At 40.4% G+C, this 19,351-nt stretch overlaps 1 pseudogene; it reads left to right on the forward strand.

Annotated features, from left to right (window-relative positions):
- Nucleotides 1–1,257: 1,257 nt before the first annotated feature.
- LOC139783125 (serine/threonine-protein phosphatase 6 catalytic subunit-like) lies at nucleotides 1,258–5,821 on the forward strand (annotated as a pseudogene).
- The last annotated feature ends 13,530 nt before the right edge of the window (nucleotides 5,822–19,351 follow it).

Here is a 19,351-nt window from a genome sequence, read left to right on the forward strand (position 1 = left end):
TCGCGTTCTCTCTCTCCCTTGCTCCCGTTCCCCCCTCGTTGATGTTCTCTCTCGCTCCCGGCCCCCATTCGCGTTATCTCTTCCTCGCTCGCGGTCTTTCTCCATTCCTCTTCATAGCTCGTATTCATGTCCTCTCTCAACAGTATCTTATTTTTTCGGATAATTTTTATTAATTTATTTAATTAAACCTGAGGACAATATCGCAACGTAATTCTAATGACATGGAATAAGAGGAACGGTAAACGAAAAGGAAAAATAATTTAAATTTTTTACCATATTATATACATTTATTTATCATGTGGCATGTATATAATGTTTTCTTAAAAGCGAAACCTTAAATATTGAGCAAGTGGAGGATCTTCACCTGAAACACACAAATGCAATAATGATTAATATAAAGCAATGTTTATTCAATATTTTGTATTGAAAAAACGAGTAATTTACCAGTGTTCTTCTTTTTCTTCCTCTTCAAAGGCCTCCATATCGAATAAACGACGTAATCCAAAAATATCGACGTCCCCGGAAGTTTCCCAGATTACAGCGTTGTTTTCCTGGTCATCCGTCCTAAACCAACGCACCCAACGCTGGCTCGCCAAATTTACGAATCCTCGTATATTTATCTCATGCATGTATATCTGGCGCTGAAAACAGAATAAACAAAAATTTAAAAAAATGTAAAATTTATGAATATTTTCATACGTACCGGATTGCGAGGGATCCGAATCCTCACCATATTATTTACTTCTATCAAGAGACACGGTAGTGTCTCGCGCCAAGTACACGCGGAGCGAGACCGACCGTGACTCTTTTACGCGACGCGACGGGTTGCGAGTACTCGAGATGTTGAGATCTCGATAAACGAGTGAACGGATCAAGTTCTAAGTAGGCTTGATCGACAGCTTGGGGTCGAAATAGGGGGGGGTTTCTCTTATAATATTCCGCTACGTGCCCTACGAGCGGAGATATTGCGACGCAAAGTCCAAATGTGAAAAATTTTATTTAAGATACTCCTCCTAACGCCGCGATATCTTGATCACGTGATCAGAGAAAATGTCCCTTTCACTTTTTCGCCACTGGCGGCGCTTTCGCGCAGTGCAGATATAGTGCGTTCATATACGTGTTTGTACTGCGCGCAGTGCAGATGTACTGCGCGCAGTGCAGATAGTTAGTGCGTTCAGCGTGCTGTCACGTCACAGTCAGTTCACTTAACCTATCGAGAGATACGGTAGTGTCGGAGCGAGACCGACCGTGTGACTCTTTATATATATTGACAGCAGAGAGCTGATACTGAGATCAAGGAGTCAAGGAGCCTGTTCACACGAGGCGTTTCTGCCGCGCGATTGCGGCCGTGCGTTAACGTTTGCACGAGCCGCACGCTGTCGCGAGGTAAGGTGCGACAACGCGCGTACGCGAAACGGTAGTAACACCGTAATCGTGCCGGCGATATACTGAATTTGAATTGCTTCGTGCTTATCTGGAGATTTCGTATCCCTACATCGTGTTACCACCGCTGCCGGAAAAGAAGGTTCTCTACGCTTGGCAGAAAGTGACGACTGACACGTTCGATCCCGACTTCGTTGATCGCAGAAGAGCTGGACTCGAGGTACGTTTCCGATTTGCAATTATAACAGTATCGTGCGATGAATGTTGTACTAACCTCAAAGTCGGAGCATCCTTGCTCACCGGGATCGACGTAAAGTTTTAGCGGATTTTAATCTTCCGAATTAGCGTCGCAACAATATTAGTCTTCCATTATCTATTGCCTCACAACTTTTCGATTTTAATATTCTGTAGCTGTATAGTTATTTGTACACAATCGTGATATTAATATACATCAGATTGTTCATGTTTTTGTGCTGTTACAGTTCTATGATTTAGAGGAACTGTTTCGTAACGGTGGCCCCGTGCCAGATACAAATTACATATTCCTGGGAGATTTTGTCGATCGGGGCTACTATAGCTTAGAAACGTTTACTCGTCTGCTCACATTTAAAGCTAAATGTCCGACAGGATAACGTTACTACGCGGTAATCACGAAACTAGACAAATCACGCACGTTTATTTGGATTTTACGGTAAGTGCGCAACGATACTTTCTTTTCTGGGCTTTTTTTACATTTGTGTATAATAAAGCTTTGATTTCATTGGTCTCTTCATTTTCTGTTCTAGATGAATGCCAAAACAAGTACGGCAATGCTAATGCGTGGAAGTACTGTTGTAGGGTATAACTCCACTTTTGATTACGCTCGAATAAAATTCTGTTTTAGTTAATTGATGAACAGGTTCTTTGTGTACACGGTGGATTGTCTCCAGCTATTAGAACACTAGATCAAATTAGAACGATTGAAAGAAATCAAGAGATTCCACACAAAGGTATTAATTGTATAAAGTGATATGTCATTGCAAAAGTTACATAATAATAAAAGTTACATGACTGGATATTTACTGTTATTGTACAATAATAATAAAATATCGTTGCTTAATTGCCATATTACAGGTGCTTTCTGTGATTTGGTCTGGTCCGATCCAGAAGATGTAGAAACATGGACAGTAAGTCCGCGTGGTGCAGGCTGGCTGTTTGGCAGCAAAGTGACTTACATGTTCATGGAAGTGAGTGATCTTAAACTCATCTGTAGGGCGCACCAATTAGTTCAGGAAGGTATGTCTTTGCTCAAATATTTCTGTCGCAGATTTTTTTAAATATCTCGGAAGTATGTATTGATGACGCATATTTTTATCATGCAGGTTATAGGTACATGATTAATGACAAACTCGTCACAGTGTGGTCGGTCCCAAATTATTGTTATCGATGTGGTAACAGCTAGTATCATGCAGTTCACGACAGTGGATCAGAGATCACCAGTGCTGTTCCAGGCAGTGCCTGATTCCGAGAGAGTAATCCCACCTCTAATGCCCACTCCGTACTTTTTGTGATCTATCTTAGTGGCTCATCTGTACGGATGCGGAAGAGAAATGTCTGTGTCTAGACTCTACGGAATCACATGATTTGATTGGCCGGATCCAGGCTGGTACCATGACGGACCCACACATTCATGAGAATATATCACTGATTATATACATATTACTTTAGAAAATTTTGATTCCCTTAAAAGAAATTATTTGATGCGTTCTACGATCAAAGTACGATACTTAGAGAGGACTGAATTGTCGTGTGATTGATCTTATTCAGGGAATGTTCTTTAGATTTTTTAAGAACTTTATCAGGTTTTACATGTTGTAAAGTTAATTACATGTTGTAAAGCTAACTTTTATATATCTACATAGTATCTGCCATTGCATCAGCCTGATTTTTGTAGCTCGAGAAAAAAAAAGAAAACGATATTTTGCATCAGAGCAAATGTGAACATTCTGTGGTATAGACGCTTTTGCTGTCTACTATGTACATTCTGTAGAGCATTCATATCTCAGAGCAGCATTCTGGACTTTAATGTTCAAAAGACTAAGAGCTTTTAAATAATTTATGAGCGCGAATAACGCAAATAGTCCAGTGCTGTGTGTGAATATAAAAAGAAAAGAAATATCACGTTTAAACATTCCGGCAAAAAGTACACTCTCTGAGTACAGTAAATGCTTCTCTGACATTACAATCGTTGTGCGTAGAATTCAGATTTATTAAAGCGTGAGCATATATAGTACTGTTAAGGTCTTCCTGAACATATAAATGATCTGTTGCTGGTTTAGGTACTGTGTGTGCTGCGTACCGTTCTTTTTTCTTCTAAATGCGCAATCGGTGTTCTTAGCAAGAATCGTAAATTCGGCTCTTTTTCGCCGAAGTACAAATAGCGTGTAGCAGTAGCCAAAGTTTTCCTGCTTAGGTAAGGAAATCCGATAGCGGGATCGTTATAGCATCTGTAGAGAGTTGTCTTATTATTTTTATGCACATGACATTTTTTTACGCTTAATTTTAAGAAATTCCGAGCTCAAATATTGTCTTTAACCTTTAGAGGCCGGGAAAAGGACTTGAAGAGTTTTTTTTTTTTTTACTATTTTTCCCTTATTCAACACACAAATTTTGCCCGAAAACATCAAATAGATTGTGTTTTTTGGGTGGTCGATATTTCGACCACCCCCGGCCTCTAAAGGTTAAACTACCTTGACACACATTAATGTTCTTTTCAAGAAAGATATCCACCGTTCGTTCGTCACACACACTTCTCTCTTTTATATATATATATATATACATATATGCCAAATCGCTGTCGTATTGAATAATCGTAATTAACTAATTGTCATAAGTTCATTAATGTAGGGAGCAACTTGAAAAGAAAAAAAACCGAGACCCTTAGCAATGTGCCTCTAAATTAATAAGCGTTTGTGTAATATAATGATACGATATTGATATGACATAATTAATGGAAATGCACCGGCCATTGCGTATCATAAGCCTGAATTCTGACCATCGATTTTTGCTAGCTCACGATAATTCCTAACCGATCACAGACCCGACAAATATGGCATTGGCATTGTGGCACAGGCTGTCAAGTTGAGACTACTCTATTTTGAATTTTGTGATATAGACCGAAGGAGGCGTGTGCAATGGTCATGTCGATGTTTATAACGACTCTCCTTGTCGCACCATTCGAAGAGGTGTTTTGCGAAGATCCGTTATTCCAAGAAATGTAATAAACTTTTGAACAGTGCCTTCAGAACTATAACACGACGGTCTACTAGAAGTATAAATGCTTTCTTATTCTATTTCATATAAGCCTTCCGCTATTGTTTTGGAACGAGCCTTTGCTTTTTCGCGAAACTTTTCTACGATATTTACGTTTTACGATTTTACTACCTTTTAGGTCTACTCTTACAATTTTACATCACGCGCGCGCGGTATATTCTCTATTTGTACCACATATTATAACGTACAATTACAATTGCGCGATACTTTACGCGAGTAATGTATTACATAAGGTAGAGAGGAGCGCATCTAGAACGAATTGGGACACGGAGCTTGCGTTACAAACTCGACTCGCTACATTTGCAGCCTCCGAGTCGTGAAACGGTTTCGCAACGACGAGAACGCCCTACGTGCGGTACGGATATCATTAGAAATCCTTAAAAAAAAAAGAAAAGAAGTATTAGCCTCTGTATCTATTGGGGTGTTCGCGGCGTTTCGTTTACCGGAATGCCTCTGTCTGTGATCGCTTTAATCTTATCGAAGTGTCCAAGCGCTTGCGGCGACTCGATATTAATAATCGGTAAGCTCGCGAGAGAGAGAACAAATAAAGACAATTTGCAAGATAAAAATAAAATAACGAAGACTAATTTAGCTTAATGTGCTCCGTGCGGGAGCTTGAACACTGCGCATAAACCTTAAAGATCTCACAGGTAGACACCATTTTAAAACGATCATCATGTACCTTGAAAGTATAGACTTTGTTATGTTAATGTAATGAAGAACGTTTGTAATAAAAATTCGCAAAAAATCGCACTTGATCGCATTGTCAATAATAGAGAAGAACACGATCGCATAGTGCAGACCAAACGCTTTGGACCAAACGCTATGGTACATGAGCATATTTACAGTTCGAAGACCAAGAGGTAGAGCCGCGGGGATACGACGACAAGAAGAAAGATGTCGTCAGCTAACCACCATTGGGGTAGACGAGGCAGAAGACCGAGACAGTAACATAATTATTTTTAAGCCGTATTTTTAAGCAGTAATATAACCCGTCAGTATTATATATTCGTACCTCTGACCATACACATATGAACACACACATACAAAGTGAATATGTGAATATGCTACGTTTCTTATACATACATGAAAACATAATTGCTAAATAAACATTTAATAAAACTATTATATTGTTATTTACTTCATACTTACCAAATCAAGTTTTATTTAATATGTAGGGTAGACCGGGGCACGTTGTCACACGGGGCACGTTGTCACATCGGCTTTATTTAAAAAACTAATAACCAGAGGGCAGCACCCGTCATTCCCAAAACGTGTTAGTGTATGCCCATCTTTGGTGTGTTTACAGTGTTGAGATTGCTCCAGCCGTGTTGACGTAAAATCAACTTGAAAGTTTTTTGCGACCGTAAGTAAAATTTTATTGTCTAACATTCAACGTACTGAACATGAAGCTTATGTTTTTTTAGAATAGACCTTTATATTATCTTAAAGTATGTACTTTTACCTACCGCGTGCAATACCTAACCTTATGAATATCTCAAACGTGTCGGCCATGAGGCTGTTTGGAGTAAAAAAATGCCCTCGGGGCACGTTGTCACGAATTTTAATGTCATAGGTGCAATTGGGATATGGTGCGCTCCTACAAACAGAAAACTGCGAGAGCCGCAGTAGTCGATCTAGAAGTAATTCGTCTTGCTGTTAACGATCAATAAGTTGCGCATTCGAGTGGAATTCTTGTATTTAGATTAAGACGAAAACTTCGTGCTTTTTGTACTTTTTTGAAATAAAATAAATGTTTCTGTGAAGGATTTTACTTTTTTACATTGCAGCGCACTATAATATATTGATATTTACGTTAAATACAGTTTGGATAACATTTTGCATGCAATTACATTTGATGTGACAACGTGCCCCGGTCACGGGGCACGTTGTCACAAGCGACCTGTCGTTATTTATTGTTATGTAACAACTGTAGAGTAACAATCACACAAAATTCGATACTGTCCAATTGAAGCTGAGGGTTCACTCGAAATTTTGGCATATCACAGTACTCTCAAATATTGAATGTAAAAAATACAAAAAATATTGAAAAAATGTGTGACAACGTGCCCCGGTGTGAATATGTGAATATGCTACGTTTCTTATACATACATGAAAACATAATTGCTAAATAAACATTTAATAAAACTATTATATTGTTATTTACTTCATACTTACCAAATCAAGTTTTATTTAATATGTATAATCTATTGTAACTGTAAATAAATTTATTATTTACTGTATAATTAAATGCTGGTACATTCAAGAAATTTGTAATTCTGACCTGGATTTATATCCTGTCTAAACTACACATGTATGTTTAAATTGATGTTTTACCTAGTTATTGCACCAATAATGTTTAAATAAATCGTAGCTTTAGTTTTTAACGCAGGAAAAGAAAATTTAACGTTTAAGCGCTAACCAATGTTGATGCATTTTTCTGAAGAAATACTTACAGATTGATTTTGTTGCATATTCGAAATCTAAAATCCGAGCATGCTAGAAGCACTTTCATTATCTTCAATGTGTCAGGTATTTTAAAAGAACACTAAATTTATCTTTAAAAATAGGCAAAATTCAAGCAGCTGTAACTTTGTTAAAAATAAACAAAATTTAAATTTAAAAAAAGGATTTTAAAGCTTGAAATCTCTACTTTTGAAAGTTTTTATCGTGGATTGAATAAGAAATGAGCATTTTGACTTTGATTGCTCATAACTTCCTTAAAAACATCGTATTACAATTCAAAAAACAGATTCTTAAAGCTGAAACTTTGCTTTATTGAACGGTATAATTGCCAAATTTTTTAAAATAACAAATAGACATGATACAAATGGATGAAAATAATGTAAATTATTTTTAAATGCAGAGTACTTAAAAGTACAAAAAAACATAAAGAATAAATTTGTTTTATTTGTATCATGTCTACATGTTATTTAAAAAAATCTATTTTCTTAGAAATAATAGTCTGTAACACCTTTAGCTTTACAATCTGTACATACTGTTTGTAAGATATACTCTTTATAAGACTAGTTAGAAGAGGATGCGTAACACTACAAAATGCATGATATCAGTACAAAATTACCTTTTTCAAAAAAATTAAAAAAAGGGCGCCAAGTACACGCGTGGTTGTTACCTCTGAAAAAAACCAAGTGGTAGTATCATTAATTTTATCTCACAAAATTGTCTCACAAAAATTGTCTCACAAAATTGTCTCACAAAATTGTCTCACAAAAATTGTCTCACAAAATTGTCTCACAAAAATTGTCTCACAAAATTATTAAATTACAAAATTGTTACTTTATTCAATCCAAGTGATATCTATCTTAACAAAATTATTAAAAACAGAAATCGTTTTGGTTCGACCCAACTGGCCTAATAATTAATATATTTAAACTCACAACGTTTCGAAAAATTATCTCACAAAATTGTCTCACAAAAATTGTCTCACAAAATTGTCTCACAAAAATTGTCTCACAAAATTATTAAATTACAAAATTGTTACTTTATTCAATCCAAGTGATATCTATCTCGAAAAAACCTAAATAACAAGTGGTATCTATTTAAAAAAAAATATGTGAAATCTTTTAATACTGCGCCAATTACAAAGAGAGAATATATATATATATATATATATACCTTATAACAAAATTATTATTATATCACGAAATTGCGTTACCAAACTCAATCCAAGTGATATATATATTTCAAAAAAATATATGAAATCTTTAAATTACGCCAACTACAAAGAGAATATATATTGCTTTGAAAAATAATTGTAGTGCAACTACTCTTAAAAAATAAAACAAAATTGTGTTACCTAACTCAACCCAAGTGGTATGTATCTTTGTATTCCTGAGGATCTTTCTATCAACCCAAGTGGTAGTAGTTTTAATTCTCCTTGATAAAATTATAATATTACAAAGAATCATTTAATCATTTTAATCACAAAGAATTAAAGAGGTAACATTATAAAATAAAAATATTTAATTAAAATAAAATAAATAAATTTTTCTTGTAAAAAACTTGGCGCTGCTTTTTTAAGGTTAATCCAGACAAACTTGCATAGGTGCATAAGCATATGCATAAAGAGATGGATTGGTCTATTTCCTTTTGCACATATATCTGAACCAATAAATTTCTTACGCTTATGTTTATGCGCGATGCAAATTTGTCTGGATAGACTTTAAAAAAGCAGCGCCAAGTTTTTTACAAGAAAAATTTATTTATTTTATTTTAATTAAATATTTTTATTTTATAATGTTACCTCTTTAATTCTTTGTGATTAAAATGATTAAATAATTCTTTGTAATATTATAATTTTATCAAGGAGAATTAAAACTACTACCACTTGGGTTGATAGAAAGATCCTCAGGAATACAAAGATACATACCACTTGGGTTGAGTTAGGTAACACAATTTTGTTTTATTTTTTAAGAGTAGTTGCACTACAATTATTTTTCAAAGCAATATATATATTCTCTTTGTAGTTGGCGTAATTTAAAGATTTCATATATTTTTTTGAAATATATATATCACTTGGATTGAGTTTGGTAACGCAATTTCGTGATATAATAATAATTTTGTTATAAGGTATATATATATATATATATATTCTCTCTTTGTAATTGGCGCAGTATTAAAAGATTTCACATATTTTTTTTTAAATAGATACCACTTGTTATTTAGGTTTTTTCGAGATAGATATCACTTGGATTGAATAAAGTAACAATTTTGTAATTTAATAATTTTGTGAGACAATTTTTGTGAGACAATTTTGTGAGACAATTTTTGTGAGACAATTTTGTGAGATAATTTTTCGAAACGTTGTGAGTTTAAATATATTAATTATTAGGCCAGTTGGGTCGAACAAAAACGACTTCTGTTTTTAATAATTTTGTTAAGATAGATATCACTTGGATTGAATAAAGTAACAATTTTGTAATTTAATAATTTTGTGAGACAATTTTTGTGAGACAATTTTGTGAGACAATTTTGTGAGACAATTTTTGTGAGATTTCAATTACGGGCAAGTTGCCTACTCATATCCACTGTAACAAAAAAAAGAATGATTATTTTAAATATTTAAAAATTATTAAAAATATTTTAAATATACAATTATGTAAACTTACTCCTGCAGCTGGATAAGTAATTTCGATATGGTCTTCTATTCTTTCCACACGTTCGGCCATAATTGTAATTTTCAATATGCAAATAATTTAAAAATAACAACAAAACTTGTTCAAAAAGAAATCACTAACTTTTGCGAAATTTTCATGAAACACGTCCGAACTGCTCGGGGACTCGACGAGACTGAATTTAACGAAGATTGCAAAACGAAGCGGGGGTAAAATGTCACCAGAGAAAACAATATGGTAACAGTTTAAAATCGGACAGCCCCTTACGACGAAAAGAAATAAAGATGAAATATGTCTCGCACTACAATGGCGGGCAAGAATACATAGGCGCGTTCTCTGTCGCTCGCGTCCCTTCGCTCGCGTTCTCTCTCGTTCGCATCTCTTCGTTCGCGTTCTCTCTCGCGTCTCCTCGTTCACGTTTCTTTTCTTTATAATAAATAATTGGGAGAATTGAAAGATAATAAACTTTTTATCATATAAACGTTAATTTATTTCTCATGTGTCGCATCGTATACAATGTTGTCTAAAGCATAAGCTAATAATTCGCAATCAATAATCGAATTTTTATCAAAAACGTCGCGCAAGGTTCTTGCTGCATCACATTTATCGGTTATACAATTTCTTCGTAAAATGATTACAAATTGTTTAAATTTTTCACTTACGCCATGAACATTTTGGCATAGTTGAAAATACACATTCTCGACGCAATGTTCTAGTTCGAACAAGAAGAATACGGTCGATGATTTCATATACATGGAATTATTATGCAACGTAAGTTTTACAACATTCGCATTGCGTATTTTTACGAGTTCTATACGCAGATCTCGAATCAACATTGATGAAGGTGCGGTTGACTGCAGGAGTCGTTCGATATCCGCACGTCTTTCAATTAGCGCTGTCCACGTCGTATGAGCCAACACCATCTGATTTCCTCCTCGGTTATCACCGAGAAGTAGTTCCACAGAGGACACAGGTCCCACGCTGATTCCAATATCCAAATATTTATAAGCCGTTGATGTCAATGCGTATCGTCTGCCTAGTATACGAACCGCGCGACGCTCCAACGAGATGTTGTAGAAAAAAAATAATGAGATTATTTTCAAAATAATACAATTCGCAAAAAGATATAAAAATATATAGCTCTATAAATTAAACAAAACTTACTTGTTTTCACACGTTGGAGTTTCAACATCGGGAATCGGTACGTAATAATTCACACGTCTACTGCCGCCGTTGCTTCCTTCCTTCAACGGAATACATTATTTCTCTCGGTTATGAGAAGCGGACCGTTCACACAAGCAGCCGATACGAGACTAATCGTATAAAATTAATCGAGTATACGCGGCAACTTCCAAAAAACTATGATGAAGGAGGGGGAAATTAATGTTTCTGTAATGCGCAATCAGAGCTCTGAAATTTAGCAGAGGGGACTAAGGTAGGATTTTTTCTGTATTAAGACGTATACCCCCTCTCCACATGACATCAACCGTGAAACATGTTTAGACATGTTCGTCTAAACCTGATACCCCCCCTCGAAGCTCTCGAGTTAGAATTCGTCACGTATACCTACTTATTCTTTAATTTTTTACACTATCGACTAATGGGAAAGGGAAAAGGAAATTAAACATTGTAAAATTTATATTTTTTTATTAAAAAAAAATTACATCTCTCTCTGGCATCGCGACCACCAGTTAAATATTTTTAATACATTTTGCAATGCGCAATTCTTAACATGTTTTCCACATCGCACAGTATTGGTAACATCTAGATTATTTAAAGATTCGATATCTTCGTAATCCGCATCCAAAGTCTCGATGGTTAAATTTTTTCTCGCTTTATTCTCAAGCAGATCCACCAGCCATTCTCGTTTCTGGCATCCCTTGACGTACACGAGAGTCGGCATCTTGTCGTCATCGTCGTCGTCCTCGTGCTCACCGAGCACGGCCGATGTAATTAAACGTTTCACCATGCTGTACGGCACGTTTCCGTCTTCCCATCTTAATCCATGGTGATTGTGAATCAACCAGGAAGCACATGACTTGTCGAATTTTGTAAGGAGACTCCATGGCATGGGGCATGTAAAGATGTGATGCGCCAGAACAGCCCCGTTTCTCAGCACCGCTACCTCCTTTACGACAAATTTCATCCCGACGATGAATCCTTGCAGATCGACGAACGTTGGCGCGATCATGATGCAACGAAGGAACGATCCGTACTGTATCACATCGCGATACATCTGTCTCTCTTATATCGAAATTTTTACCGACATTACAATTTACGTGAGTTTGCGCACTACGTTTGACAACGGACAGTATTCGATTACGCGGTCATGCAAGATGAGACAATAGGCGGTAGTATTTGCAGGCACGTTCTCTTTACAGTCAAATTCTATTCGCACATCCACGGTGGCGCTCTTGACGGACTCGTTTTGTCGGGAGCAATCGATGATGACGAAAGGTCCAAGCGTCAGGAATGTAGTCAAATTGAGAAACGTATCGTAGCGATCGTATCCGTAATAAGCTTTACGAAAACGCGCATACATATCATAAAGAAGGGCGTATCGATTTTTTTCAAAATCTAGATTTAAGTCATCGTATGGATAAGATTCAGAGTTTAGATAAAGCTTGATATTGGTCAAGTTACAGTGATTGAAATAGCCAATATTTTGAGCCATGATATTTTTGCGACCGGTCTGCAGCGCAAAGATAACGTATCGCGGTTTCTCTAACTGAGTCGCAGTCTTGACGGCCCACGAATGCTTGGTCGTGCTCTGCAGCAGGGGGTACTCGTACAGATCCCACGAACGAAAACTGACACTAAGATATCGTCCGCTTCCCAAGGCCCGTAACATGGACAGTTTATTGACCTCGTTTAACGTAACGTGAGGCATTCGCCATTGTACTTTGAACAATTCGATTTCCGGCTCAGTCGCCGGATTTCCTATAATGCAATTGTTATCGTTACGCGCTCGTATCAAAATTAATTCGTGACGAGCGTTAACAATCACGCGTTTGTAATCCTCGCAAAAGCCTAACAATGTGTAGAGCGGAACGCAAAAATTGAAATATCCTTCCGAGCGGGTAGGTGAAATGTCCCATCCAGCATTCCGCAACATCTCCGCCTTGTCGTACGTTATCGATACATAGTTCTTGAGAGTACTGGTTATTCCAGCGTTTCTGCTGCGATCAATCTCCACGCCGTTGAGCTCGTATCGAATTTCATCGAACATGAACGCCACGCAATTAGTTACGAACGCTGTCATAGACTCGTTACTCCTTTTCTTTACCACCAATCTTCCTTCGACGTAGAGAAAGCTTTCGCACGGCAACGTGTATAAATCTTGTTGTTGTATGGGTATTCTTATCTCGTCACTGTGTCCAAACGTCGTATTGGCGTACGGACTGTACGTGTGTGTTTCAATCTTGACGACACTGTCGTCAAAGATCGGTTCACCTCCAATGTTAAGGATATCGACCATGCTTCCTCAGATATTTCGCACCGCGAATCCCAAAGATCGTAGAAATTCAACGTTCGATGCGGTGAGCTTCTTTCTCGTCTCTTTTTTAGCTCCACAGAATGTTGATCGGGTGATATCGTCGACCGCTGCCGTAAAGATATTCTTATCTCTCGCGTGCTCCGAGTCGTTCAGTACGAGCATCTCATATGTCGTCCGTACACTCGCGCGCGTTATCGCTGTCGCAGTCGTACGTGCAATCTGACGGTGATCTCTTCTCCTCGAAAATCAATCAATCGATCGTCCTGATCCACAACGCGAATCGTTAGGTCCGTAATGCTCCGTACGGTGATTGGCAGGTAAATGATCTGTGCCGGCGTTTCCGATATCTTATATCCTGGTGGCACGCTCGGTGAAAACTCGTGTATCGTGTGCACGTACTTGTCGTTGCTGTACGCGCCCGCGGTCACGTTACACTCTACGCGAATGATGTTTACGCTAATGATATTTATCGGTACGTCCGATTCGTACCATTGTCGCGGCTCCAGCACGCGATTCGTTGAAAATCCCAGCAGCGATCCAATGTTGTTCGGTTTGTTAAAGTTTACTCTGAAAGCGCACTTGATCTCGCTCTTCATCGTATTGTTGTTGGCACGAATAATCAACGGATAGTCTTCATTTTCGCCGACGTGTTTCTTTCTCGCGACATTATTGGATTGATCCCGTAAAATGACGCGTCTTAGATACGTGTTTATATCACGCAATTCGTACGATCCTTCGGGAATGGTAATTTCCTTGTCGTCAAAGTAGAATTTATTGTTCGAAGAATTCACGTTCGGTATCGTGTAATAGGTTTCAAAATTTGTCAGGCCGAGCTCGTAATCGCCATCGCTCAAGTCCACGGCGGGAAAGTAGCTTACCGCGAGGACGCTACTCTTGCCGGTGAGCGTGAATGTCAGCGACATGTTTGAATGAATACTGAGTTCAAACAGCGCGACGGTCGTCTTTAAATTGATCGTCAACCGTCTGTAGAAAGCGTAGACACAGTTGTCCGCAATTGCTCTGATCGTATCGTTGAAAAGGTATGTGATTGTACTCTATCTTCGTCACGTTGTTCTTTAGATACAGCACCAATTCCCTCGGCGGTCGAAGATTGCCAAAACTGTCGAAATATATGGCTCGATCTCCCCTCTTCGCGTACGCCACCCAGTGAGTACCCGCTCCCTCGGCGTTATCCAAATTCACGATACCACTCTCGTTTCGACGCACTCCCTCTGTTGGTAAGGCAGTACGCATGAAAATACCTCTAAAATATGGAATGCGCATACGTTTTGCCAGTTTTTGTAGTTGTACGTTGGTTGTTACGCCCTTGGGAATTTTCAGTATCTCCGCGACTTTTTTTTTCTTCTTCAATGCCACTCCTTGCCCGCGTTTGTACGGAGCGAGATAAGGTCCATGACCTTTCATGGCGCGATTGTGACGTTTCAATTCTTCCAGCTGACGCTGCGCGGCTTTGTTATCGTTCACGGCCTTTACGACTCCCGCCGCTCCGCCGACCAACGAGCCGAGAACTCCCAACAACGGTAGAATCGGCAATACGCCACCTCGTTTCGCCGTCGGATGTATTCGCCTGTTCGATACTCTCTTCTTCTTCTTCTTCGTCTTCTTTGTTTTCAAGCCCATTCCGAGCTTCGTCTTAGCCTTCATGGCCACCCAGACGGCTGTAGCGGCAGCTCTCTCTCCGAGAGTCGAATCTTTCGCGGTAATCCGTTTTCGCGCTTCCGCAGCGAGTATCTCGTCCGCCTCGTGTCTCTCGGCGATATCGTTGCTACGCGAATAAGCTATGTCATGCTCGCGACACGCCGCGTCTAATGGACCTTGATCGCCTCTCGCCAATCGTTCTTCTAAATGAGTGCCCGGGCCACAAAATTGATAGCCGGGAATATGCAATTCGATCGGAAGTGCGTTTATCGCGCGATTTAACAAGCCTCTACCAATTTTTTTCGTTGACATTCGCCGCAATCCTTTATCATTGGCGCGGGACCGTCGATGTGCGTTCGCTGCCACGGTTGATTGTAATGTTCGTAACAGCGACGATAGGTCTGAACCTCTAAATCCGTCTTTATATGTTCCGGAAGCTTGTCCCACACGCAGTGGACGTGATCACCGCACGTTTGCAACAGAACGGCTTTCGGCACAAATTGCAGCTGTTCGGCGCTCAAGCCGCGAATATCGGAAGGTCTCGACAGTAGGACGAACATCTTTGCTACTGAGCGATTCGCGGTTCCGCTCGCCTATAAATAGGCGTTCGAGTCAGCCAGAGAATCGGCAGTGTGGAAAAAATGAGATTCGTGCGACAACCGTTGGCGATTCGCGTGACCAATTGCGACGACAGATTACGGTCGATGGGGGGCAACGCGGAGAAACGCAAGCACGGTACGATGTTACCGACTACTATACGCGCGATCATTTGCGGCCCCTCGAATTGCGGTAAAACCAACGTTTTGATAAGCATGTTGGAAAGTCCGCACGGCGTACGTTTCGAAAACGTGTACGTATACTCGAAATCGTTGCAACAGCCGAAATATCGATATTTGGAGAATTTGTTGACATCGATCGATGAAATCGGCTACTTTACGTTCTCCAATAACAGTGACGTCATTCCACCGAGCGACGCGCGTCCAAACTCGATCTTCGTCTTCGATGACGTGGCGTGCGATAAGCAAGACGCGGTGAGAGAGTATTTCTCAATGGGCAGGCACTCGAGCGTTGACTCCTTCTATCTCTGTCAGACGTACGCGAGAATACCTAAACATCTGATACGCGACAACGCGAACCTGCTGATCCTGTTCAAACAGGATGGTACCAATTTGAAACACGTGTACAACGATCACGTAAATACCGACATGCCGTACGACGAATTTTGCTCGTTGTGCCACGATTGTTGGCAACAAAAGTACGGATTCGTAGTGATAGACAAGGACAGCGCGCTTTCGAACGGCCGATACAGAAAAGGATTTAACGTGTTCGCGATACCGCAAAAGCGATCAGTCGTTGCCGATACCTCGTCGGAGGTGAAACGTTAGCGTTATAGAGACATCGACACTCTGCTTTGTTTTCCCCGCGATGGCCGCGATCAACGGGGGCGAGAATATTCGCGAACGCGAGAAGATCGTGAAAGAGATTGCAAAAACGAGTGATTCGATTCGCAAGAAACTTTGCGCTTTGAAGACCGGTAAGATCGAGAAGGACATTGAGTTGGACACGCACTTTAAGCCCCTCATCGGACCGCTGCAAAAGATCGTCGACAACTCGATCGCGGTGAAGGAGGAGCCGGAAAGCGTCGCTGACGCGGGGATGGAAACGTTACCCGATCAACAGCGCGAAGAGGAGGATGCGATGTCGAGAAAGAGGAGACGAGATAGCTCCTGGTCGAATCGCTTCGGATCGACGCCGCTTAATTTTCTTAAATCGAAACGATCGAAAGTTGCTCCACTAAATGTACCTGCACTGATAACCTCTACACCATCCGCGGCGACGCGAACCGTACAACGTACAAGTTCCGAATCACTCGCGAGCGATGATGATGATGATGATGATGATGATGATTTCGAAAGCATGAACACAAGTAATCTTGAGACGTCCATTCGAAAGCAGTTGCAGACAGCGGAGGGTCGAGAAATATTTGAAGAATCAAAGCGAAATCACTTGGGTCCGTTGGGCCAAAAGTACATCGGAACTGCTTTGAGCGACAATCAAAAGGTTATAGACTACGTGTACGGCGTTCGTTTCGACAACGATGGAATGATGCTCGGCAATAAACGTTTTGACGTGGACAAGGCGGATAACATAATTATCGGCGGCGTACGATATATCGGCACACCTGGTCTTTACGAGTTGATCTTCAAGAATCATCCCAATGACGACATCTACACGGAGGACGATAAGCAAACGTACAAGAGCATCCTGTTGGAGACGAGTGCTCATAAACGCAAACACAATGCGCATGCTCCATTACTGGGCAACAGGGGATACAAGTATAGATATGTAATCGCACCGTTGATATCTATCGAATCCAGAAAGAAAAAATCTGGAAAGGGATTATCCATGCCTCGCGCGATGACGCTAACCGACAATAAGATCGACTACGTGCACTGGGACGATCCCAACGAGCTGGTGGATCGTCTCCGATTGCTCGACGCTTCGCGCCACGCTGGCAACAATGCTCACGACAACGAGATCATGTCGATCATCGAGGAACTTCGCGAAGCCGGACTTATTATAAATTAAACCATGCGTCGGTGAACCATTCAATCAGCATTGAAATGCCGATCAACAAGTTTGGCATATCGCTCGGAAGAGACGGGGCGGAACCATACCATCGATGGAGCGGATTAATGAGAAATTTCGTGCGCGATAACGCTCTGTGTCGCACCCGTTACGGACTTTGACGCAAGGTTGCGGAAGATTCGCCGCGTGGCGCAACGGAGGCTGACGATGACGTGGTTAATAAACTATACGTTGATCAATTCTTTAAAATGTTGAGCAATCAACGAAAGAATCAGACGAGAAGCTGACTACGTTCGAGAAGGATCTGCAAGCGTTACGGACTACGATAAACGAGCTTTCGCCATTCGACTATCGTTGAATCAGACGCGACAACGAACAAACAATGGGACAAACGGTTCAGCAGAAACGACTATCGAAAAGGCGGCGAGTGAAGAGAGACAACGGTTTATTGACGGACGGCGACGAAACGAAAAACGACGATTCGAGAAAACGGTTGTTCGGACGGCCTGTCTAAGCGGTTCAAGAACGGGTTGTTCGGACGGAGTGGTCGAACGGTTCATAAACAGCTTAAAAACGATTACGAGCGGTTTAGAAAACAGCTGCGAAACTACGCGGGAGACAGGAAAGGCTACAAACGGTAAAGAAACGTCGACGACGACGACGACCGAATGGAATAAACGGTTATACAAATACGGAATAAACGACTCAGGAACGGCTAAAAAACGGCGAACGAGCAGTTATAAACGGCAATCAAAAAACATGACATCGCTAAAATCCGACGGACGTAAAATATCGAGAAGCAACGACTCGTTGAGGAACTGCACGCTCCGGCGAGAAGAAATTTTCCCCGAAGATCCCGTCATAGTGCGAGGGTACGATGACCTGTGGCAGGCTGACATCGTCGAGAGCGTCCGTACTCACGTTTCAACGGAGGCTATCACTACATACTTACCGTCATCGATGTAGTTGAGCAAGCACGCGGTGGGGCCCTGCCACTCAAGGGTAAGGCGGAAGCGAAAACAGCTAACGCTGTCGCTGAGATCATTCGACGCAGCGGGAGGTGCCCCTAGTAACTACAAACCGATATGGGGAAGGAATTTTACACACCGACGGTGCAACGTCTCGTGAGGAAACACGGTATCAATCATTATTCCACATATTCGGTATTGAAGGCGTCGGTCGTCGAGCGATTCAATCGCACGCTCAAGAACGACATGTGGAAGATGTTTACGCTCAATGGAATTACAAGGGTCGGCGCCTTGCCGCGACTCGCTATCGGATTACAACGCGCGCAAGCATCGAACCATCGGCATGCGACCCGTCAGGACGTACCCCCGCGATCGCTGAAAAACTCTTGGCTACCGTATACAGCGCGTTAAAAATCGCAGGTCTGGCAAAGTTCAAAGCGGGCGACTCGGTACGCGTTAGCAAATACAAGACGATTTTCGAAAAGGGTTACACGCCGAATTGGACCACCGAGGTGTTTAAGATCGTTAAAGTGCAGCGTACCAATCCCGTAACCTATCTACTCGAGGACTATCGTGGAAAATCCGTCGCTGGAGGGTTCTACGAACACGAGTTGCATCGCGCGACTTATCCGGACGTGTATCCTGAGAAAGTACTGCGCAGGAGGGCGACGAGGTTTACGTTAAATGGCTAGACTCATGGATATCGCACAACTCATGGATACATAGGAAAATGTTATTTAATACGTGCAAACTTTTTTTTTTTTTTAACATAAAAATATGCATATGTAATACATATGTAAGTGTTTGAT

This window comes from Temnothorax nylanderi, unplaced genomic scaffold (genome assembly GCF_030848795.1).
Source record: "Temnothorax nylanderi isolate EJ_2023f unplaced genomic scaffold, tnyl_v1.0 TNYL_tig0471_pilon, whole genome shotgun sequence".
Classification (NCBI taxonomy): Eukaryota; Metazoa; Arthropoda; class Insecta; order Hymenoptera; family Formicidae; genus Temnothorax; species Temnothorax nylanderi.